Here is a 25,524-nt window from a genome sequence, read left to right on the forward strand (position 1 = left end):
CCAAGTCGCCTGAGAATCCAGTTGATGGAAGAGTTCACTTGGCTATTGCCTTTATAATCTCTTTTCCCATTTGTCTCATGTATGTACATAAACACAGGGAGGTGGTCCTCCTGGCCACCTCACTGCAGGACAGTGATTTAAATGAATTCAAGAATCCTGTTTCTAAAATGAATGTTTCGATTTTTTTTTTTTGGCCGGGGCTGAGTTTGAACCTGCCACCTCTGGTATATGGGGCCGGCGCCCTACTCCTTTGAGCCACAGGCACTGCCCCCTACCACCTCCTTTTTTTTAAGAGACTCTCACTTTATTGTCCTAGGCAGAGTGCTGTGACATCACAGCTCACAGAAACCTCTAACTCCTGGGCTTAGGCGATTCTCTTGCCTCAGCCTCCCAAGCAGCTGGGACTACAGGCGCCCACCTCAACACCCGGCTATATTTTGTTGCAATTTGGCCGGGGCCAGGTTCAAACCCACTACCCTTGGTATATGGGCTGGCGCCGTACTCACTGAGCCACAGGCGCCACCCGTTTCGATCATTTTTTAATAAACTTTGGGGTAGCAACCCCACTTCTCAGAATTTAATTTCAGAGCTGGGTTTGGTGGCTCATACCTGCAATCCTAGCACTCTGAGAGGCCACGCCAGGAGGATCACTTGAGCTCAGGAGGTCAAGACCATCCTGAGAAAGATCGAGACCCCATCTCTACTAAAAATAGAAAAACTAGTCTGGGCATTGTGGCAGGCACCTGAAGTCCCAGCTACTCAGGAGGTTGAGGCAGAATTGCTTGAGCCCAGGAGTTTGAGGTTGCTGTGAGCTAGGTTGATGCCGCAGCATTCTAGCCGGGGCAATGGAGTGAGTTTGTCTCAAAAAAAAAAGAAAACATATATATATGTATGCATGCCTGTGGCTCAACGGAGTAGGGTGCCTGTCCCATATGCCAGAGGTGGCGGGTTCAAACCCATACCCGGCAAAAAAAAAAAAAAATATATATATATATATGTGTGTGTGTGTGTGTATGTGTGTATATATATATTTATTTATTTATTTCAGGTAATTTGAGATAGTACCAGAGGTGTGTATTTTTGTTTTTTAATCCTGAGAACTTTGTAAGGCTGCCTTCAATTCAATGTAAGATTGGAGGGGGCTTGTAAGAGATGGGGTCTGATAGTCTGTGAAGCCTTTTCTGAAGGGTATTGTGTCACAGTATAGTGAAAAAGGCGCTGGGACGAAGAGTGTGAGTTCCAGTTCTGCTTCATGTCTGTTGACTTGGGCAAATACATGAACTGCCTTCTGGATGTTCCTTATCCTGTAAAGTAGGATTAATACCAGATATTCTTTCTATAGTTACAATGATCAAACTAGATAATATAAACATACCCTGAAAATAGAAAGTGTTTATAAAAATTACAAAGGGGGGGCACCTGTAGCTCTGTGGTTAGGGCGCCGGCCACATACATGTTCAAACCTGGCCCAGGCCAGCTAAACAACAATGACAACTGCAACAAAACAATAGCTGGGCATTGTGGCAGGCGCCTGTAGTCCCAGCTACTTGGGAGGCTGAAGGAAGAGCATTTCTTAAGCCCAAGAGTTGGAGGTTGCTGTGAGCCGTGATGCTAGGGCAACAGCTTTTTTGAGACTCTGTCTCAAAAAAAATAGGCTTGGCGCCCATAGCACAGTGGTTATGGCGCCATCCATATACACCAAGGCTGCAGGTTCGAACACAGCCCCAGCCAGCTAAGCAACAATGACAAGTGCAACAGAAAAATAGCAGGGCGTAGGTGCCTGTAGTCCCAGCTACTTGGGAGGCTGAGGCAGGAGAATCACTTAAGCCCAAGAGTTGCTGTGAGCTGTGATGTGAGGCACTCCACCGAGGGTGACATAGTGAGACTCCGTCTACAAAAAAAAAAAAATAAATAAAGATTATCAAGGGCCACACATGATTAAAATAGAGGGAAGCAGAGTTTGAATAATATATTGAAATAGAAGTTGAAGAGAGGGATGTAGGCCTGGACTAATCTTATCTATCCTGAACTGGCATGTACTATGAACACAGCGAGAGCTCCAGGTGTACCAAATAAACAGGCATGTCTTGGAAAGAGGGGAGTTGGATGGAAGAAAGGAATTTGGAAGTAATAAAGATGAAAATAGGGAATGTTAATTATATTCTAAATGAGAAATAAGGCAAAAATTCATGCACATTTAAAAAAAAAATCTGAAGTAACACCTGGGGACAAGAGCATGTAATAGCCACACTCTCCATTGCGGTAGCTGCTAGCCAAGTATTGCTACTGAGCATTTGAAATGTGACAAGAGTGACTGAGAAAGTAAGGTTTTTTTCATTTCATTTTAATTTTAATATAAAACTGTTATTCAGGCTCAGCACCCATGTTCAGTGGTTAGGGCACTGGCCACATGCACCAAGGTTGGTGGGTTTGAACCTGGCCTGGGCCTGCTAAACAACAATGACAACAACAACAAAAAAAATGGCTGGGTGTTATGGTGGGTGCCTGTAGTCCCAGCTACTTGGGAAGCTGAGGGAAGTGAATCACTTCAACCCAAGAGGTTGAGGGTCTGAGAGCTGTGATGTCACAGCACTGTACCGAGGGTGACATAGTAAGACTCTGTCTCAAAAATAAATAAATAAATAAATAAATAGATAAATAAAATAAAATTGTTATTCAAGTGTTAGAGAATGTAAATGTGCTTAGAACAACTTGGGTATATGAATCTGTTTTTTTTAACTGCAAATTTTATGATACCTAAATACAGATCAGGTATTTCCAATGAAAATTTAGTGCCCAGGTGCATGAACTATAAGTAAAAAAATACACAGTAGATTTTAAAGACATCATACAAAAAAATTTTTTTTATATGTTGGAGATGTTTTAGATATATTGAAAAGTTCAGGGGCGGCGCCTGTGGCTCAGTGAGTAGGGCGCCGGCCCCATATGCCGAGGGTGGCGGGTTCAAACCCAGCCCCGGCCAAACTGCAACAAAAAAATAGCCGGACATTGTGGCGGGCGCCTGTAGTCCCAGCTACTCGGGAGGCTGAGGCAAGAGAATTGCGTAAGCCCAAGAGTTAGAGGTTGCTGTGAGCCGTGTGACGCCACGGCACTCTACCCGAGGGCGGTACAGTGAGACTCTGTCTCTACAAAAAAAGAAAAAAAGGAAAAGTTCACCATTGAAAAAACGATTGCTATGGTTTTGAAATTTAAGATCGCAAGTATGTGGCTTCTTAAAGCCTAGAAAAAATAGAAAAAATAAAATTGTTTGTATTTTATTTATATATTATAGAAATAGTAGCATAGCTCCACACTACTCTTGTATGCTCTATATGAACCATCTCATCTGATTAGGTGTTCTTGTCTTATTTGAAGGGACTATTCCAAGTGGGGAGACTAAGGTTCTTAGAGATGTACTCACCTACGAGCACTCCCTTTGTAAGTGGTATAGAAGGGTTAACATGGATTCTGCTGCACTCTTGGTTGCTTTTGTTTTTACTTCAAAATAAGACAATTTTTTTTCTCTACTTTGCAAATTTTCTATAAGGAACATTGTAGAAACATTTCATTTTTACTGTAACATGGGGAGACAGTAGAATGTGTGGTTAAAAGAATAGGGTCCGGGGTCAGTGTACCTACCCTTAGCGTGACCTTGGATAAGTGGCTTAATTGTTCTCTGCCTCAGAGTACTCATCTGTGAAAAGGACATCTGTGAGAGGTCTTGTGTGAGGATTAAGTGAGGTTATCCTTATAAATGTACAGCATAAAGATTGGCACATAGTAAGGACTGAATAAGATTGTTTCTACAATCATTATGATCTGCAAAGAAAAAGACTTAAAAATAAGGGGGGGGGAACTATCATTCAAATGGTGGGCTAGATTAGCTGCTGAACAGTTACCACATCTGGACAGATGTTAATATGATGGGAGAAGGCCCTTTGAAAGCTACTTTGTAAGCATTCAGTCATTTAGTAGAGCATTTAGGGAAGGAACTATCAACTTGCTTAATAATTCAACCTCCCAAAGTGTGTAACTCTGTTACTAGAGCACAGCTGACTTAATGTTTTCTTAAGACAAGAGTACATAAGTCCCTAAACAGATGTGTGGCTTAGGTCCTGCTGAAGCTTGAACTTCTCACACTAACATTATGAACTTAACGTACAGTCATCTTTCATATCTTTTCCTTATAAGAGACCATGTCAGTACAGTGAGTTTTCACTAATTTGTACTACATTAATTCAGAACGTATTCCTCCTAGTTCAGGCTATGAAACTTATGCATGTGAAACTATGAAACTGATTTATGTTGAATAAAATCAAGAGCAAAGCAGTAAAGTTCTAGGTGGGCAGAACTTTCCTTCCTCCTTCCTCCAGCCTGCCCGCTCACCCCTGTGCTCTCTGACTCACCCAACGGTCCCCCCATCCAGAGTGCAGTGAGGGACACCAGACGCTTGGACTTCTGCTCCCTCCCTTTGACTACCTCTCTCCTGTGTGTCCCCCGCATTCCCTCCCCCACCTGCCTTATGCGAGCCCCCATCCTCTCACTGGGGAAATTGCAGTCGTTTGCTAACTGACTAGACACTAGTCTCACCTTTTCAGCCTCCTTTCTGCCCACACTCGTGTCCCTTTCTGCAAACTCTACTTCCCGTCCAGTTGAAAATCAAACACTGGAGGCCTTTTCCAATGTCATTTTTCACTTTTCTCTTACCTCCTCTCCCTGTCTGATCCCCACTGGCGAGCTCTGAACATGACTCTCTCTGCAATGCCTCACCTGACCCACTGGTCTCTGTATAGACTTGACTGATCCCTCCTTATTCCCCTAGATACCCTGCACACCTCGATTTCTTTATCATAGTTGTTTACCATTTCCCCCTCCCTTACTAGCCCTTGACTTCTCTGGAAGGCAGTTTTATGGTCTTGTGGATATCAGTGTCTCCAGTGCCTGCAGCAGTTCGTTAAATGTATGTTTGATGAATATTTACTGATGATGATCCAAAATAGGCTTGGCACCCGTAGCACGGTGGTTATGGTGCCAGCCACATACACCGAGGCTGGCGGATTGGAACCTAGCCCGGGCCAGCTAAAATAACAATGACAACTACAATAAAAAATAGCTGGGCATTGTGGCAGGCACCTGTAGTCCCAGCTACTTTGGAGGCCTGAGGCAAGAGCTGGAGGTTGCTGTGAGCTGTGATGTCACAGCGCTTTACACAAAGCAATAGCTTGAGACTCTGTCTCAGAAAAAAGAAAAAGAAAAAAACCCCACAAAATAGCTGCTGTCAGTTGAGGTGCTTATGTGTTATGCCCAGTTCATCATATAATCTCATTGAATCCTCACAGCAACCCCATGAGCTATAAGGATTATTATTCCCATGTTTATAGACCAGGAAACTAAAGTCTGTATAGGTTTAGTGGCTTGCCCACAGTAGTATCACAATATATACTATTATAGTGTCAGGGCCCAGAGAACTATAATTCAACTATTACGGTTTCTCATAGAATTAGTGAGAAGCTGAGTCCTAATGGTGCTACTCTATTATAAGTTAAGTAGTTTAAGTCTGGTCTGGAGATTCCAAGAATTTTAGCATTGAGACTGGGGACTACTAGGATTTGGGGGACTCTGTACATGTCACTTTTATCCAAATTTCTTGTCATTTGGGGATAGGGAAATGGTCCCTTTTGCTTTAATTAGATTTTGACAGTTGATGTGGGATTCATACAAGGTTAAGTACTAACATAACATTATTTCTATGGAGAATTAGTCTCCAAAGCCCAGATGACTTATTTACAAATGGACATCTAAAGCACAACCTTTTCATAAAGTTGCTATCATGTATTTGATAACTTGACTAAATGAAATGAATGAAAATGATTCACCTTAGCAAGTAGGGTTGTTAAAAGTGGTACTTTTCTTTAGACTCTGTAAATAGTCATTCCCTTTACCTCTTGCATGGAAAACTACCAGTGTTATGGACTGAATGTTTGTTCCTTCAAAACTCTTGTGTTGCAACCCTAACCTCCAAAGTGTTATTAGGAGGGCGTGTTGCCTGGGAGGCGTAATTAGATGAGAGGGGGCCCCGTGATGGTATTAGTGTGTTTATAAGAAGAGGTAGAAAGACGAGCATTTCCCATCCCAAGAGAGGATACAGCTATCTGGGAGCCAGGGAGAGCCTTCACCACTCTCACCAGGAACCAAATTATAGTCACATTATTTTATTTCTTCCTCTTTTTCTTTTTCTTTTTTTGTATAGGATCTCACTTTGTTGCCCAAGCAGAAGTTCAGTGGCATTCATCATAGATCACTGAAACCTCACATTTCTGGGCTCAAGGGATCCTCCTGCTTCAGTCTTCAGAGTAGTTGCAACTGCAGGTGTGCATTACCATATCTGGCTAAACGGGTTTTTTTTTTTTTTTGCAGTTTTTGGCCGGGGCTGGGTTTGAACCCACCACCTCTGGCATATGGGGCCAGAGCCCCACTCCTTTGAGCCACAGGCATTGCCCCTGGCTAAATTTTTTTTTTTTTTTTTGCTGGTTGGGGAGTTGAGATGATGTGTTGCTGTTTTGCCCAGGATGGTCTCAAACTCCTGGGCTGAAATGATCCTCCTGCTTTAGCCTCTCAAAGTGCCACCCGGCCTAATGTTTTTCAAATAATTCTTTTGTTGACTTGTACATAGGAAAATATATGGTAGCTTTTCCAAATCAAAGTAGGATATTTTGTACCATTTCATATCTGTCCTCTGTCCCCATCACCAGTTAAGTGTTCCGGCCTTTCAAGTGGGTGTGTTGAACTGTTGTTAATTTGTGTTGAAATTCTGTTTTGAAACAAGCTGAAAACACGGGTCCCGGCTGGAAAACAGCCAGATATCTAAGCTTAGGGGGGAAAGGACCATGTTTTCTATCCCTATCACTTAACATATGATTCCTTGAACACATTTGGTGCTCAGTAAAAGCATGTTGTTGAGCCATTAATGATACATACTATTTTACAATCTAAATTTTTTGCCTAAAATTTTCACCTGATTGACTTCTCTAGGAAAGAATTTTCATTAAGTTTTATACATTAATAGGTTTTTTTTTTTCTTCACCGTGTCCTTAATTTCCATTTAGGGACCTGCTGGTGTTTCTCCCTGGATGTTCTGGCTGCAGGTGGCCACCTAATTGTCTGCATGTTAATTTGATCATTGGCTTTCCTTCCTTCACTTTGTTAACAGCTAAATAGCTTCTATGACAGCTTAGAGTTGAATAGTGGTGCTTGGGGAGAATTGAAGGAAAAATCTTATTAGCCAGTCAGAATAATATTCAGTTACATTAATGCGACTTGTTAAAATCTTGTAGTTCCACTAAAATGTAATCACCTTAGGGCCCAATTCTCAGCATTTCACCTTTAATGGTTGTCAAGGGGATTTTAAACACAGTGGCACATTTGTTAAAAGTAGCTCTTCGTGAAAAGAAGAGAAGCCCTGCCAAAAAGAGATATAATCTTGCTGGAGAATTTCCAGGGAGGGTTACAGAAGTCATCTCAGCCTTTTCTGGAACATGTCCACTGTGCTCTAAGGAGCTGTGGGAATTGAACAGCACCTTCCTGTTGACAGGCAGCAAAAAGCCCAGAGCAGAGCACCAGCCTGATGCTGCTCACCCTGTAGCTTGGCAAGTCACGAGCATCCACATAGTCAAAGTGCTGCGTTACCCCTTTCTCTCCATTGACAAGATGATGGATGACCCAAAAGATGGAAGAAAGCACAGTATTTGTTTTTCATAATACAATAAGCTGTTGTTCTTTCTCATTATCAGAAACATCTGGAATCTGACAATTTTAAAACCTAAGTATTCTCCCTTTATGAGGAAGGAAAGTGGCAAGGAAACAGATTATAGGAACTTATTATATTAAAGCCTTAGAGTCATAATAGATTTATAGATTTATCCCAGTTATCTCTGACTACTCATCTATCACACTATAAAATGAGATTTGGCATTTATAATTCTGGCTCTGGAATACTTCAAGATCATAAAATGGTTCTCAGTCATCAAAGATTATGTTTTATTCAGGAAGGTTATATTTGGTATATTTCATAATTTTCTTACCCTTTGAAAACTGGTCTCTGTATGAGATGTGTGATCCTTTGAAGTGAAGTGGAACATTAGACTGATCAAAACAGCATCTTCATAACCTGAGTAGTCTGGATAAATAAATGTTTACTAGGAAGCAGAATCAGACTACTGTGAAAATGGAGAGTAGTTAAAACCTTCATGAATGGAGTCATAGTTCAGACTGTTTCTTTGCAACACTAACCTTCGTTTATAGTTACAGAACAAGGGCTCGGCGCCATAGAACAGTGGTTATGGCTCCAGCCACATATACTGAGGGTGGCGGGTTTGAACCTGACCCAGGCCAGCTAAACAACAATGACAGCTGCAACAAAAAATAGCTGGGCATTGTGGCGGGCACCTGTAGTCCCAGTCACTTGGGAGGCTGAGGCAAGAAAATCTTTTTTTTTTTTTTTTTTCTTTTTTTGAGACAGAATCTCACTTTATCACCCTGGATAGAGTGCCATGGCGTCACAGTTCACAGCAACATCCAACTCCTGGGCTTAGGCGATTCTCTTGCCTCAGCCTCCTGAGTAGCTAGGACTACAGGCGCCTGCCACAACACCCAGCTATTTTTTTATTGCAGTTTGGCCAGGGCCAGGTTCGAACCCACCACCCTAGGTATATGGGGCTGGTGCCCTACTCACTGAGCCACAGGCACCGCCTGAGAAAATCTCTTAAGCCAGCAGTTCTCAACCTATGGGTTGCGACCCACAGGAACTATATTAAAGGGCCATGGCATTTGGAAGGTTGAGAACCACTGTCTTAAGCCTAAGAGTTTGAGGTTGCTGTGAGCTGTGACAGCGCAGCCCTCCACCAAGGGCGACATAGTGAGACTCTGTCTCAAAAATAAAATAAAATGCAGTTATAGAACAAGATGCCCAAAGAGTCACCACCACATGTGTTTGGGTTGAAGATGTTGGTTAAATTTTTAAAGATCAAATTCTTGACCTCGTTGGTTTTTCTCACTGTTGTGGATTTTTTTTAAATTACAGTTGTTTTACAACTACAATTATATGAAATAATACAGAGATCTGAAGTGCTCTTTATTCAGTTTTCCCCAGTGAGTACAGTATCACAACCAGATGTTGGCATATGGTGCCCTTTCATAACTGCGTCCTCTTTTCTTCTTCCTTCACACTATCCATCTCTAACCCCAGGCAAGCACTAATCTCTTCTTCATCTCTGTAATTTTGCCATATCAAAAAGTTTTATAAATGGATTGGTTTTTTTCACTCAGCTTAATTCTCTGGCAATTCATCCAGGTTGTTGCATCTATCAACAGTTTGTTCTTTATTGCTGAGTAATGTTCCATATATGGATGGACTACAGTTTAGTTGTTCACCCACTGAAGCATATCTTGATTGTTTCCAGTTTGGGGCTATTGTGAATAAAGCTGCTGTGAAATTCATATACAGATTTTGGTATGAAACCAAGTTTTTATTTCTCTGGAATAAATGTGCAATAATTCTTCTCTCCCTTCCCCTCCCCCCCTCTTTATTTTTTTGAGACAGTGTCTAACTTGGTCACTTGCTCACCCTGGGTAGAATGCTATGGCATTATAGCTCATAGGAATCTCAAACTCTTGGGCTTAAGCTGTCCTCTTGCCTCAGCCTCCCGAGTAATTGGAACTATAGGCTCCCACCAACCACAGCATCTGGCTGTTTTTAGAGACAGGGTTGTGATCTTGCTCAGGCTGGTCTCAAACTCCTGGGCTTGGGCAATCCGTCCGCCTCGGCCTTCCAGAGGGCTAGGATTATAGCTGTGAGCCGTTGGGCCCGGTCATAATAATTTCATTTTAATTGTATGCTTGTAACCATGATTTCTTTAGCCAGTCACTTCTACATGGATATTTAAAGGTTATGCCCTTGGTCCCTCATTTTTCTGCTGTTATGAATATATTGTGTTGACAATCTTACAGATGAACCTAAGGCACACCTGCTTTATTTCCTTAGTATAGATTTCTAGAAGTGGGCTTGAATATACATACTTTTAAAGCTTTTTAAAATAACCTTTTTAAAAAGTTTAGTTTATATTTTTTTGAGTGCATTTAATTCCAGAGGCTTTTTATACTGCCTCAGAAAGAAACTTCATTAAATGATTATTGGTCACTTCCCATTCCTCACTTTCCTGAAGCAACCACTCATCTACTTTCCGTCCCTATGGATTTGCCAGTTCTGGACATTATGAATGAAATCATACAGTACGTAGCCATTTGTATCTGGATTCTTCCATGTAACAGTGTTTTCCAGTATCATCTGTTGTTGCAAGTGTTAGTACTTCACTCTTTATAATGGCCAGTAATAGGCCATTGTATGGCTGTGCCACATTTTACTTATTCATTCATTCATCAGTTAATGGACTTTTTGACTATTACAGATAATAAAAATTATTATAAATATTTGTATACAGGTTTGGGGTTGACATTTGTTTTCATTTATCTGGGGTACAAACCTAGAGGTGGAATTGTTGCTCTGTGTAGCTCTGTGTTTCACTTTTTTTGAGGACCTGCCGAACTATTTTCCACAGTAGATGTACCATTTGACAATCCTACTACTAGGGAAAATATGAATATTTTAATTTCTCTGTATCCTCACCAACATTTGTTATTGTCTGTCTTTATGATTATAACCATCCCAGTGGGTCTTTTATTTTTTTATTTTTATTTCTGAGACAGAGTCTCACTCTGTTGTCCAGGCTAGTGTGCGATGCTATCAATCTACTTCACTGCAATCTCAAACTCTTGGGTTTAGGCAATCCTCCTGCCTCCATCTCCCAAGTAGCTGGGACTACAGGAGCCCACCACAATACCTGGCTGATTTCTCTACTGTTAATAGACACGGTCTTACTCTTGCTCAGGCTGGTCTCGAACTCCTGAGCTCAAGTGATCCTCCTGTCTCAGCCTTCCGAATAGCTGGGAGTGCAGGTGCCCAATGCCTGGCTAATCTTTCTACTTTTAATAGAGACGGGGTCTTGCTCTTGCTCACGTTGTTCTCAAACTCCTGAGCCCAAGTAATCCCCTTGCCTTGGCTTCCCAGAATGCTGAGATTACAGGTGTGAGCCAGTACCCCAGCTCCCACTGGGTCTTTTTTTTTTGAGACTGAGTTTCACTACGTTGCCCTTGGTAGAGTGCTGTGGCATCACAGCTCACAGCAACCTCAAACTCTTGGGCTCAAGCGATTCTCTTGCCTCAGCCTCCCGAGTAGCTGGGACTACAGGCGCCCGCTACAACGCCCGGCTATAAAAAGAGAAAAGGCCAGAGTTGTTTTGGCGGCACTACTTCACTGACCTTGCAGGTGTGACAGTCACAGGAGCATCACCTGTGCTGAGGCTCTCAGTAGTGTCGGTTTCTGTTTCCGAGCTTTTAGAAAAGAGAAAACTGTAGCTGCCTGCTTCTCCTGCCAGAGCAGTGGTGTGGAGTTCTATAAGGAGCCTGCCTGATCATCTGTCAGCACTGGAAGGTCTGCTGAGGCCCAGAGTGAGTAACTGATGTCCTTTGTGGACTCAGTTGCTTTTTTTTGAGACAGAGCCTCAAGCTGTCACCCTGGGTAGAGTGCCATGGCATCACAGCTCAAAACAACCTCCAGCTCCCGGGCTTAAGCAATTCTCTTGCCTCCGCCTCCCAAGTAGCTGGGACTGTAGGCGCCCGCCACAATGCCCGGCTATTTTGTAGCTTAGTTGTCGTCGTTTGGCAGGCCGGTGCTGGATTTGAACCCACCAGCTCTGGTGTATGTGGCTGGCGCCTTAGCCGCTTGAGCTACAAGCGCCAAGCCTCAGTTGCTATTTTGAAACAAATTTATAGAATCTCTTAAACTGAAAAATTTCCATGCTGGTAGGTATCATAATAATAGCAATTGTTTACTTCTTTTATAGGAAAAAAAAAAAAACTGTCTTCCTGGGGTGTACTGTGAGATAAAGACTGGAGAGGTTTGTGGTTTTCATTTTAGTAGGTGACAAAATTTGTTGCAGATCATAACCTGCCAAACGAGATAGCTTTAAGAGGTACTTTAAAAATCAACTGTATGGTGATTCCCACGGAGCAAAAATTTTGGACCAACTCCAAAGTAATTTAACTTTTGTATGCTACTTAATAGTAAGTAACGTGACCTACTCTTCCTGGAGTGCCTGGAAATTTTCTAATTGGTCACACTAACTCATATAAACTTGGGAGTTAACCAAATAGCTCTATTTGTTTGACCAAGTTGTTTAAAATTTCCAAAATTTTATATCTAGAAAATAAGGATAATTTCTTGAGTCTCTGAAAAGACTCTGTAGGTACACAAGTATATACTCAATAAATGTTAGATCCCTTGTCTTCGGCCAGTAATAAAAATGTTACATTGTTTTCATAACCAAATTTTATACTTTAGAAATGAGACTTTTCATTTCTCTTCTGAGTTCCAGTTAAATCAAGGTAAAGGGAACATGTAGTAACCAAAAAGAAGGCTAGCAAGGGGACGGAGAGTTGAATTTTAAGACTTCTTCCAGCCAGGAGCGGTAGCTCACACCTGTAATCCCAGCACTTGGGAGGCTGAAGTGGGTAGATTGCCTGAGCTCATATGTTTGAGACCAGCCTGAGCCAGTGCGAGACCTCATTTCTAAAAAATAGCTGGGCATTGTGGTGGGCACCTGTCATCCCAGCTACTTGGGAGGCTGAGGCAAGAGAATTGCTTAAGCCCAAGAGTTTGAGGTTGCTGTGAGCTGTGACACTATGGCACTCTACTGAGGGCTACAAAGCGAGACTCTGTCTTAAAAAAAAAAAAGACTAAAGACATGATTGCAAGAGGGACTTTACCTAACAATTGCAATCAGTGTAACCTGGCTTACTGTACCCTCAATGAATCCCCAACAATAAAAAAAAAAAAAAAAGACTTCCTTCTTACAGCCCCACTGACTTCACTATTTCCTATTATTGAGTAACAAGTTATCCCCCCAATTTAGCAACTTAAAGTGCAGAAACATGTATGGTTTCTGAGAGGCAGGAATCCCAGAGGGGATTGGCGGGTGGTTCTGGCTCAGGGCTTTCCTGAGGTTGCAGCAGTGGCCCATTGGCCTCTGAAGCTGACTGGGCCCGTAGATTTGTGCTCATTCACGTGGCCCTTTCAGAAAGCCTTTTTCTTGCCACATTGGCTGCTCTCCCTGGAACTCCCCACAACCTGACAGCTGGCTTTCCCAGAGCTAAGTTATGCAAGAAACAGAGGCAAAATAGGCCAGCTGACTAGGGTGAAAGCCACCATATCTTTTATCACCCAGTTGCAGAAGTAATACTGTCCCTTTTGCTGTATTCTGTTGGTCTCACACACAACCCTGGTTCAACACAGGAGGGCACTACATGAGAGTATGATAATCAGGAGGAGGAGACTTGGGGCCCTCCTCAGAGGCTGCCTCTCACAGGTACCAAATTCCTTGGAGGAAAGCTTAAGACCACATAGTCCAAGTAGTGAAACTAAATCAGGAGAAAGTGGCTCGGCTCAGGACTGATGAGAATGGAAGCCAGAGCCCCGTCTCTCAGCCGTGACCACGTTCTTCCCATTGCCCACCTTACCTCCTTCCAAGTTGTATACAGAATTGCCTGTGGCCAATTTTGTGCCATGATTAGCAGCAGCCACTCAGCAGCGTCTGTGTTCAGTTTGACATGATTAAACAAGTAGTTGATAAATTCCATCTTTGTACCAAGAACAGCTGCTGGGGGTTACAGGGAGCACAGTAGATGTCCTCCCTGTCCTCAGCGAGCTTTACCAAGGTGGCCACCACTGACTCTTGGCTCAGGAGGTGGTGACAGGTGGTAGGGTCTCCCCTACTAGTAGGTGGTGGTATTTTTACAACTTTGCAGAATGGGGAAAGAGCTTACACTACTTAATGCATGCTGGTTATATGTGATGTATACTATGTAACACCGTGTTTGAAAAATATGAGAACTGATCTCTCCCTTATTGCGGTTTTATTTCAGCGTGAGGGATGGTTTGAAAGGCAATGATTTTTCCCTCCCAGCTGGTGGAGTTAGGGAGTAAGAACAGAATTTGTTGGAATTGAAGAAAAACAAAACCAAAAAAAGCTTGTTCTTAAGACTACTGTCCAAGTCTAGGCTCTGTCAGTATAATACAGTTATATGGATACATCTGGGTGACAAAACTACAAGGCTGCAGAGAATTTTGTTAGAGTCCAAAAGCCAGTTTATAAATATAGTGGTGGTTCCTAAAGCAGGCTGCTCAGAATTAGCTAAGGAACTTGCAAAAAGACAGATTTCACAGAATTTCTAGGAGTGAGTCACGGAAATCTGTTTTTTAGAGCTCCTAGGTGATTCTCAGAGTGGATAGATTTGGGAACCGATTGATTAGAAACTCTGGAAAGGCACGAAGGCATTCACTCATTGTGTTTTAACCAGGAGCCCACAATCTATCAGGCACAGGTCTAATCTTTGGAGATACAAGTGGGTACATCAGGGATTTTGTCCTTGAAGAGCTTAGAGCCTAATGAGGATGTGGACAAATGAACTCATAATTACAATGTAGATGATAATTACAACTCTTAAATAATAAGCTTGTAGTGTTATCACTGATTGAGATATGGCAGAAGTGATAAAAGTATGAAAATGAGGTTGAAGAGGATTGCTGCCCTTTTACTTCCTGTGTAGGTCTTAATAGCTTGCTTGCCAAGAGCTCTGTTACCAAGCATCTTAGGTGAACACAACTGGTTTTTTTTTTCTTCTTGATAATGTCATTTAAAATCATGTTAATTCTTTATCTGATTCTTGTAAGTAAAGCTATATGAATTCAAATAATACTAATATATATTGTCGTCATCATCTTCATAATAAATACATGAAGATACTTCTTTGAAAGACCTTACTGGGTATTTTAAAAGTGGTTGGCCATGGAGTAGGCAACCTGGGTTCAAATTCTGGCTGTACCCAGTCTCTGACCTTTTGCAACTCAGCCTCCTCTTCAGTTATAGTAAATAAGTAAATGTATTTACCATCTACCGTGTATTGCTACAAGTACAAAAAGGACATAAAAAGATAAAGAAGTACTATTTATGCTCTATATAGGACAGACACTAATCTGCTCCTCTCTTAAAGAGAAGTCAGTGACATTCCAGAGAAATTTATCTGGAGTCTTTTACACATCCCCAAATTCTCAAGTATCATTATGGCATATTATTCCATGCAAATAGTGAATAGCAGAGCTGTGAGGTATGGGTGAGGGCACGGGCCTTATAAGGAACTCTGTGGTACAGTAAAACTCTTTCATAAACATTGAACATAGAAGTGATCAGTGCCAAAGGTCTTTGAAATTGTAATAATAAAAACATTTTGCAGCACTTATGTGTGCTATTCACTATTCTAATATTTTACATGTATTGACTCATTTAATCACATAAGGAAGAGTTACTATAATTACCCGTTTTTTACAGTCTAGGAAACTAAGACATAAAACAGTAAATAACTTGCCCAAGGTTACACAGCTAGCAAGTGGCGGAGCTGGGGTTTGGACGTAGGCTCGCTATGTGTGTTCTTAACTATTGCTACCCAAAAGTGATTGACCTACAGGTGTCTGTTTGTACACTGCTTACTACTTTAATTTTTATTTATTTATTTTTTTCAGTTTTTGGCTGGGCCTGGGTTTGAACCCACCACCTCTGGCATATGGGGCCAGCGTCCTACTCCTTTGAGCCACAGGTGCTACCCTACTACTTTAATTTTTAACGAGGCAGAGGGCATGTCTGTCTCTGTCACTGTCCCTTCCTACTAGCATATTACTTTGTGCATAGTAGATACTCATTAAATATAGTAGAATCTCCATAGCTGACCACCTGCCTACATTGACCACCTCCTTAAGTTGACCTAATAAATCCTCATAGACAGGACATGCATCACATGTAGTCAATAGACGTTCCTTAGATTGATCAGTTTGTTACATTCTCTTGGGTGGTAAGTGCTATATTTGTGGACTCAGACACTGGCCTCTCGAATGGCTGGTAACATGAAGAGCAAGCAGTCATTCTGAGAATCACTGTGTGCACCCAAATAAAACCAGGGACGACCCATTTCCTGCACTTGATGAATCTTCTACCCTGCTTCACTACAGCCCTGTGGGCTTGGATTAATTATTGTCAAGTCCATCTGCAGCAATCTGGCCTTCACCCACCAGCAAGAGCATTCTTTGTGTGAATTATTGTTCTCTTTTTCCAAATGACAGAGTGTACTTCACCCAAGTAAAAATTATCACCAGTTCTTCTTCTGATTTCAGATGAAAATTAAGTTGGCAGCTTTCGATACTTAAACTCTATGACAATAATTTACTACAGTGTTAGCCCCCTCCAAATGTTTATGTGGATTGGTGTGTAGGGTTCTTGTCCTAAAGGTTAAACTCTGCTGAGAGCTGGGGGAAAGAACTTTGAACTTGATGGTACATTCTGTCCTTTTGCTGTGAATAAGAATTCCCGTAGATTAAATTTTTTCTTTTTGAGACTGAGTCTCACTCTGTTTCCCATGCTAGAGAGCCATGACATCAGCCTACTTATAGCAACCTCAAACTCCTGGGTTCAAGTGATCTTCCTATTCTGGTCTCTTGAGCAGCTGGAACTATAGGCACTCACAACAACACTCAGCTAATTTTTCTATTTTTAGTAGAGACGGGGGTCTCGCTTTTAATGAGGCTGGTCTTAAACACCTGAGCTCAAAGGACTCTCCTGCCTTAGCCTCTCAGAGTGCTAGGATTACAGACATGAGCCACCGCACCCGGGCCCCTAGAATAGAATTTTAAAATTGTGTTACTCTCCCCTTGCCCCTGTTGAAAAAGTTTTCTACATATAAATTTCCTAGATCAAGCTTATTAATATATGTCTCTTCAAGACTAGAAAAAGACATCTGTCTCCGAGTGGAAAATTCACTTGAATATTAAGGTAAGGTGTGTGTGTATGTGTGTGTTGTTTCTTTTAATGGTTTCACCCCTTACAAAATGCTTTTACTTACGATATTGTTGATAAAGAGTTCCATGTCACTAGCATTGAGGAAATTTTTTCTGCGGAAATGCCTTCTATAGCTAGGATTTAATTCATGTTTTAAGAAGCTGTCATTGTGGGTGCCTGTGTGCCATTTCCCCTCCTTTTTATTTTGTAATAGCAGTTATACTTCATTTATAGTATCACCAGTAAATAGTTATCGTACTCATAGAACAAATTGGACTACCCTTGAAGAGTCTGGGCTCTAACTAAGGAGGTGTGGAGTATGTTCCCACAATGCCTGAACTCAGAAGTGTCCAGTCCTGTGAAAGGTGAAGTTGCTGTATAAAAAATGAGTTGTCCAGACAGCAAAGCTGTAAGACGCTGGGGCTGGGGTGGGGAGGGGAGAGGAAGAGGGAGGCTTTGTAACATCCAATCTGGGCCAAGAGTTGGAATTAAGACATGGACAAGTAGGGAGGAAGGAGACCACAGGGACTCACTGAAGAGCAGAGCCGGTGGCTGAGTCACTCTCTGCTGCTTTACAAAGATGCCTTTTCCAGCCATGGCTATAGTAATGCTGTAATTAACGGGTGGCAGCGAAGGTGTGGGAGACAGAGAGTTCTCTTTTGACTATTTAATCTTACCTTCGTACAAGGGAATTACTGATTGTTGCAACATTTTAAATCCACCCCCAGATTGTCCATTATGCTAAAATGAGGTGGTTTCACCTTTAACCATGGAGCTAACCGTGGCAGTGCTTTGTGGATAGAACATCAGTGCCTCCCTGGTTTTGCAGTTACTTATTTAAGACCCCAAATAGGGCTGTGTTCTTTTTCTCCAAGTATGGTGTATGGTAGGAAAAAATGACTTAATTGGAGTATTAACAAGCATTTGTTAAGCCCTTAGAATGGACGTTAAAAGGTACAGGAATTCTGTAGGAGGGGGGAAGAGTAAGTAAGTACAAATTCTTAGCTTGTTAGAATGACAGTACACAGATGTACCACCCTTGCTGAGCCAAGAGCTAATCCAGAGCTATTTATTTAAATGCCAGCATTGTGGAGGGATTCTGTTGTCAGGTTGCTTTCATCTCTGGAAGCTTTGTTAGTACTTGGCTGTTCTTTCCCTTATGTCTTTATGTCACCATTTTGTATTTTAACATTCCTGTGCAGGGTGTGGTTATTTTCTTCCTTCTGGGAGCTGATTTTCTCAATCTAGAAAACCCTTTTTAAACTCAAGATCAGTGTTGTGACTACCAAGTTAAAGCACCATTTAGTTTTTTGTTATTTTGTGTAATTGGCAGCCAGTTAACAGTGTTCCCATGCCTCCTTAACACAAATTGACTGCTAAAAGGGATGGATACATACGAGAAAAGAGAAGAAATATGCAGGGAAATATCCTGGCCCCTTGCAGCGTGGGGGTTTGTAAACTCACATTGACGCATTTCTGGGTGAACTCTGACAATTAAAATAGGATATGATGAAGAAGTTGTTATGCTAGATAGTAGTTAAATTTCTGCAAATAAACACATTTTTAAACCCAAAGGACTGATTTCACAGGAAAGGGAGCTTTTCAAACAAGCTAACCACTACATGCTAATGTTACCCTAGAAGCCAGAAAAACCAAGACTTGACCTTACAGGTCTTTACTGCTTCAGAATCAGTGAATGGCCTGATTGTGAGGTTAGAGAACAAACTTTGTTTACTGTAATTCATGTATCAACTCTTCAGTGACATTTTTTATGATCCCAATACTTTGCATTTGCTGGGCATCTTTCTTACCTCTTTTTCCTGTTGCGGGTAGAAATAGCCAAGCGATGGCTAGCATGTGCACTCTCACTGAGACCTGTGTGTAACTGTGACTGCGGTTTCCTCTCATCATCCCCAGCAGCGGAGCTGCTCTCATGCCATTGTTACCACCCTACCCGGTTCCCTGGGAAGAGGAGGGGACTGATCTGCTGTAAAGCTTATTGTAGTATCTTTTTTCATTGTAGAGTTCCAGCAATGCTGCATGTTACTAGTTCATAGTGAGCACTAATGTTTACTTAATCTCCCCACGTGATTCACCCAGGGCATGTGCTGTTCCTGAAGGGAGCTAACTGTGGAGAGTAGACACAGATTTTCTGCCTGAGCAGGGCTCTCTTCGGGGCTTTGTTTTTTGCTCTCTGTTATGCTCATGTCAGTATTTCCAGGTTTCTGTATTTCCTTCAGTGGTTGTTCTGAGCTTTCTCTTGAATTCAGGTTTAGGGATCCTAAAACACTTCATATATACAGCAGGAACTAGCCTGGGGACACAGAATTAATCTTTGGGTGTACATGGGGACATGATTCACATGGAGGTATGCTCAACTCTTAATACCTGGACATGTCCCCTCTTTAGCTGTCCTTATAAATGGAGGGTAGTTTATAAAGAGAATGGCTGGCCCTGGTCAGTTTTTTCATAGTGAGATACTTTGAAATGAGACATATAATGATCAAAAACATTCCATACTTTCACAGTGGGAAGTGACTGTCAACTATGTGCATCTTTTGGAAAATGTACGTTAAAGAGAAATTCTTTAAATCTAATAACTGCCTTTATTCCGTTTTTACTGTTGTCATTTTCCGCATGTGGCTCCTGGACTAGTGAATAGCTTTAGGATACTGTGGTGGTTTTTCAGTGGGTCCTATTACTATTCTTTGCATGACCTACGACTTTGGGAGGCCCCCTCTGTTGAGTGCAGGTCAGAGACTCCTAGTTAAAGAGAATGCAATGCTTTGGCCTGGTGTCAGTGGGGACTGGATCCTGGGAGGTGCTGACCACCCCAGCCTTGTCTCCTGTCCTGTCAATGTGTGGGGAACCAGCCAGATTGAAGAATGGCTAATTCTTTTGCTGCATGTAGGACCAAAGCTCCTCTCCACCGGACCAGTGCCTGGGCTTGGTCCCTGCTAGTACAATTGTGCAGAGCAGCTGTGTTCTCACTTGGCCTGGCTCACCCAAGCAGCCTATAGAGTGATTCAGATTATTGAGAATGATGTCACTGGCACACACACCCTGGAAGATGGAGACTGCGGCAGTCATGTCAGCTACAGACCTGGCAGTGTGGTTGGGCATCTTGTGCAAAGTGGGATCATGCCGTTCCCTTAACTCCAGATCACTAGGCAAAGTGTCAAGAGTTTTGCTCAGCCCCGTGTCCTCCTGTTCCTTTAGGAAAGTACAAAGCATATAGCTCAGCCCACAGACCACTCAGCAAGTACCCAATTTACCCAGCAGGGCAGATGGGCCCAGCCAGCAAAGAAAAATTCATTTGCTGATACCTCTGTGCTGTTAATGCAGCACAGCAGATGAAGCCCAGCAAGGGAGATGAGAATGAAAAGGGCACACTGTTGGCTACAGTCTACAGCCTGGGAGGGGGAGGGGGAGGAAGGGACAGTGGCAGTATGAGCAGTTAAGGATTGGCACCCTCCTCTGTTCCCAGCCTGTTTGCCGCATGCTGTCCACAAAATGTGCTGTGTGATTGACCTCTGTCCACTACTGAGAACAGGCTGGGAGCTGAGCAGGTACTGGGGGGCAGAAGGCCTCCCACAGTGCTGCCCGCTCCTGCCCTGGCTAAGGGCCACTGTACTCACCTGTCTTTCCCTGGATGGACACATGGCTTGCACTCAGGCCTCTACCTGTTGCTGCCTTCTCAGGCAGTCTTCTCTATTTTTTAAAAAAATAAATCCCCACTCCATGACTGCTTTACTTTTTCTTACAAACAGTTGTTCCTCAGATCATACCAGGTATGTGTGCAGTTAATACATGTTTATGGTCCTGGAATCCCAGGGGCTTAGGGCCTCAGTGCCTGGCAGGTAACAGGCACCTGGGAAGCGTGTGGTGTGAAGGACAAAGTGAGTGCACGGTATCCAGGGACACTAGATACGTGACTGGCTAGGCAGAAAGATGGCATCGTGTTGAGGAAGTGATGAAAGGAAACCTTTGATGGAGATGTCTCTTGGTAACCTCTATAAAAACAACCAACCTTGTCTTAGAAGATTATAGTACATGTCCAGTATGTAGGTGTGGTAGAGAGAAGTTTAGGGAAAATATTTAACATATCAGAGTCCAGCCCAGAATCAGGCCTGGGATTCGTGGATCAGGACTCTCCTGATGAGGGGCCTGTGCTCTAGGGCTGGCCTTTGCCCACCTCTTGTCCCTTTTTATCCACAGACATTCCAGAAACAACAAGTAGCTCTTTGAAAAATTATTGTCGTCATTATTTCCCACATATCTGTTCTTTCAGAGAGTGTTTTACTAGCTATTTCAGGATGTTCCTAAGTTTGACTGTGGAAAGTTCTTTAAACCTAAGAATCCTTTTTTCTTTTTTTTTTTTATAGAGACAGAGTCTCACTTTATGGCCCTCGGTAGAGTGCCGTGGCTTCACACAGCTCACAGCAACCTCCAACTCCTGGGCTTAAGTGATTCTCTTGCCTCAGCCTCCCTAGTAGCTGGGACTACAGGCGCCCGCCACAACACCCAGCTATCTTTTTCTTTTTTTTTTGAGACAGAGTCTCACTTCGTCGCCCTCAGTAGAGTACCAAGGCATTGCAGCTCGCAGCAACCTCAGACTCTTGGGCTCAAGTGATTCTCTTGCCTCAGCTTCCCAAATAGCTGGGACTACAGGCACCAAGCTATTTTTAGAGACAGGGTCTTGCTCTTGTTCAGGCTGGTCTTGAACTCCTGAGCTTAGGCGATCTGCCTGGCTCCACCTCCCAGAGTGCTAAGATTACAGGTGTGAGCCACCGCGGCCGGCCAACTTAAGAATTCTTAAGCTGAGAAGAAATACAGTCTAAGAACAGGTGCACCGTTTTTGACAAAAACCATTTCTTAGTGTGTGCTTTTGTAGAGAAGACATTTCATTTTATAAAGACTCCTGCCAGCTACCACTAGGCCTCTGAGATGGGTTTACATTCATATTGTTCGGGACAGATGGCTTGTAACAGGATTCTTCAGCATCTCCAAATACTGGATTCCACAGTCCCTTTTGGTAGCCTGCTGCTGGTGTAAAACTCTTGGACTGAAAGTTTGCCTTATGTTTCATCAAGCTGTTTTTCTGTTGCTGTGATGTTAGCCTAGATTCTCAAATTGGACTATATCCTAGACTGTTGTCCTTGGAGTAGGTCATTTATCAAAATTTCTAGGCTGCCTTGTTTTTTCCCCAGTCCATAATTTCTCCCTCCTCACCCCCACCCCACCTGTCTAAATTCTGTCATTTTTACACATTTCTTCACCTTTGTTTCCAGCCCTCTGAGAAACCTTAGTTAAAAAAATGAAATGATTGATTCTAATGTTGGTTTTGTTAGGTATGTTCCCGATGTGTCCCTACCCCAGGAGGTATGCCATATACCCTTGGGAGAGTGCCCATTAAGTAGGAGCACACCCATTCCTCTCCCTCCTCTCCTCTCTCCCCTTCTTCCTTCTCCCTCCCCCCACCTCCCCTTCCTTCTCCCTCCCCCCTTCCCCATCTTGCTTTGAATTGATTTTCTCTTATGTGGGCCAGAACACCGTTACTTGAATTTTATTTTCATGGCATGATACTAAATGTAGACATGCAGCTTGTGTTACTGTGTGCCATTCTAACAGCTAATTGCTTGAAAACTGGACTTCATTTTGGTTTACTGCACCTGGCTTCTGTTCCCTACTGTGAATATCTTGTTTCTTCTGGGTCACCAGGTTACTCCTTTATGTTTACTCCTGTTCAGCAATCTTTTGCACACGTAGTGCTCGATATTTGTGTGTTTAATTAGTATGCTCCTTTTACTCGTGTATTTCACATTAGGTAATGCCTCTGACAAGCTCTTCTCCTGAAATATTGTCAACTCCCCCCTCCCCTTCTGCTGGTCCCCCACGGGGGTGTGCTGCAATTTAGAAGTAGATGTTGTAGATTGTCACAGTGACTGGGAACTCACTGATAGCATTCAGTTAATGGCCCCAGTGTGCAAAGTAATAACGATTATTTCACTCAGAATGCCAGCAGTGCCCCTGTGGAGAAGCTGGGACAGCCATAGGGTGGTTGACAGTATTCCTCCTCATGAAGTCGATCTTGGGCAGGCATATTGTAGGGCTTACTAGATGCCAGGCACTGCTCTAAGGGCCTCACGTGTATTAAATAACATAGGGGTTCTTATTGTTTTTCTCATTAGTCAAAAAGGTGATTAGATAACTTGTCCAGGGTTAGATTGTTAATAAGTGGAAGAAATGGGTTTCAAACCCTAGTTATCTAATAGAGTCCAGCATTGAACTGTTTAATCTGCCAGCCTGTGATAGGTCTCTATACCTGCTTAAAGCTCCTTCATGCTTAATACCTCATTATTGTACATATAATATGACATGTAAGTTGGTATTACCCATCAGATAAGAGAATCTAGATTTTATTTATCCATTTTGAGTCTCAGTCACCCTGGGGTAGAGTGCCGTGGTGTCACAGCTCACAGCAACCTCAAGCTCTTGGGTTAAAGCAATTCTCTTGCCTCAGTCTCCCAAATAGCTGGGACTACAGGTGCTCGCCACAATGCCTGGCTGTTCTTTTAGAGACAGGGTCTTGCTTTTGCTCAGGTTGGTCTCAAACTCCTGAGCTCAAGCAATCCACCCGCCTTAGCCTCCCAGAGTGCCAGGATTGCAGACATGAGCTACTGAGCCTGGCCTAAGGGCATCTGGATTTTAAAATGTCTTGTAGTAAAGGTATTCTGTCCCTGGTAAGCAACTTGTCCATCAGGTAATGAGTCAAATAGTCCTGGCTTTTATGGCCTTGTTCCTGCTTATTTCCTCTTGATTGGCTATTTGGATGCAGCCCGGGGTGTGTAAGAGAAACCGTTTTCCATAACAGATGAAATTATGTGTGACTTTTTTTTTTTTTAATAGAGAAAGGGTCTTGGCTCTGTATCCCAAGCTAGAGTGCAGTAGCATGATCATGGCTCACTGCAGCCTTGAACTCTGGTCTCAAGCTTCATACCTCACTTCCTGAGTAGCTGGGGCTACAGGTGGGTGCCACTAGGCCCTCAAATCTTCTTTTTTTTTTTTTGAGACAAAGTCTCAAGCTGTTGCCTTGGGTAGAGTGCCATGGCATTATAGCTCACTGCGACCTCCAACTTGGGCTCAAGTGATCCTCTCGTGTGTGATTTTGATTTTATGAAAACATAGTGGTTATTTTCCAAAACTCAGATTTCCTAGATGATTTTCAATATTAAAAAAAATAGGAAAATTATTATTTTTAATTTCAGAATTTACAATGCCCTTTAGTAGATAATTTTTTCTTAACCATGGAGTCTTTTTATTTTTATTATTATTTTTTTCTCTTTTGGAGACAGTGTTAGCATGTAGTCTTTTAAAAGAAGAATTATCTTTAAGAAATGTAAAGCTGGTTTGGCGCCCGTAGCACAGTGGTTATGGGTTAGCACAAGGCTGGTGGGTTCGAACCCACCCTGGGCCAGCTGAACAACAATGACAACTGCAATAAAAAAAAAATAGCCAGGTGTTGTAGCAGGTGCCTGCGGTCCCAGCTACTTGGGAGGCTGAGGCGAGAGAATCGCTTAAGCCCAAGAATTTGCAGTTGCTGTGAGCTGTGACTCCACGGCACTCTACTGAGGGTGGCATAGTAATACTCTACCATAAAAAAAAAAGAAAGAAAGAAATGTAAAGCTAAACCCATTTTCTTCACCAGAATTTTCAGGAATCTCCTGAAGAGGATCGGTATTAGGGGGACCACAATGGTCTTAGGAATACAGTCCACTAGTCTGCCCTTATTGGTGGGGGATACTTTCTAAGACTCCCAAGCGGATGCCAGAAACTGCCATTGATACCAAACTCTGGATATACTTTGTTTTTTCCTGTACATGCATGTATGTACATACTGATGATGTTTGATTTAGAAATTAGGCACAATAAGAGATTGATAGCAATAACTGCTAATTAAAAGAACAGTTGTGTAAAATAAAGGTGAGTTGAACACAAAGCACTGCAGTACTCCAGCAGTCTCGGTCTGACAACCGAGATGGCTGCTAAATGACTAACAGTCGGGCAGCGTAGACAGGGGGACACACTGGACAAAAGGATGATTGTGTCTCAGGTGGGACAGAGTGGGACAGCACGTGACTTAAAACTGATGAATTGTTTCTTTCTGTAATTTTCCATTTAGTCTCTTCAGACCACAGTTGACCCCAGGTATCCAAAACCTTGAACAGCAAAACTGTGTACATTAAAAATGTAATTGTTGAATTGTAGAAGTGACCTAGTACTAGGGTTGTATAACTATTGAGGGTCCAAGGTGACTGACCTAGTTGATGGCACATATGTGGGCATGTGGCAACTGGTGCTTTTTTGGCTGCCAGCCCCACATTGAGGGAGTCATTACTCTCCAAGTGCCCTGTCCCTGAGTCCCCTTGGGTAGTAAGGACAGAACCTGTGAGCTACTTTCAAAGTGTCATTCAGGGGTTGGACGTGATGGCTCACACCTGTAATCCTAGCACTCTCGGAGGCCAAGGTG

General features: G+C 42.7%; 1 protein-coding gene across 7 annotated transcripts in view; it reads left to right on the forward strand.

Annotated features, from left to right (window-relative positions):
- Nucleotides 1-25,524, forward strand: part of ELOVL5 (ELOVL fatty acid elongase 5) — an 85,834-nt gene that overhangs the window by 26,921 nt on the left and 33,389 nt on the right. The window contains exon 1 of one of the 7 annotated variants that reach the window (XM_053601496.1): nt 16,573-16,988. The exons of the other annotated variants lie outside the window; for them this stretch is intronic. The gene's annotated coding sequence lies outside the window, so the exon portion shown is untranslated. Of the gene's footprint in view, nt 1-16,572; nt 16,989-25,524 lie in introns of those variants that run through there. 7 annotated transcript variants of the gene reach the window in all.

Source organism: Nycticebus coucang, chromosome 9 (genome assembly GCF_027406575.1).
Source record: "Nycticebus coucang isolate mNycCou1 chromosome 9, mNycCou1.pri, whole genome shotgun sequence".
In the NCBI taxonomy this organism is placed as follows: Eukaryota; Metazoa; Chordata; class Mammalia; order Primates; family Lorisidae; genus Nycticebus; species Nycticebus coucang.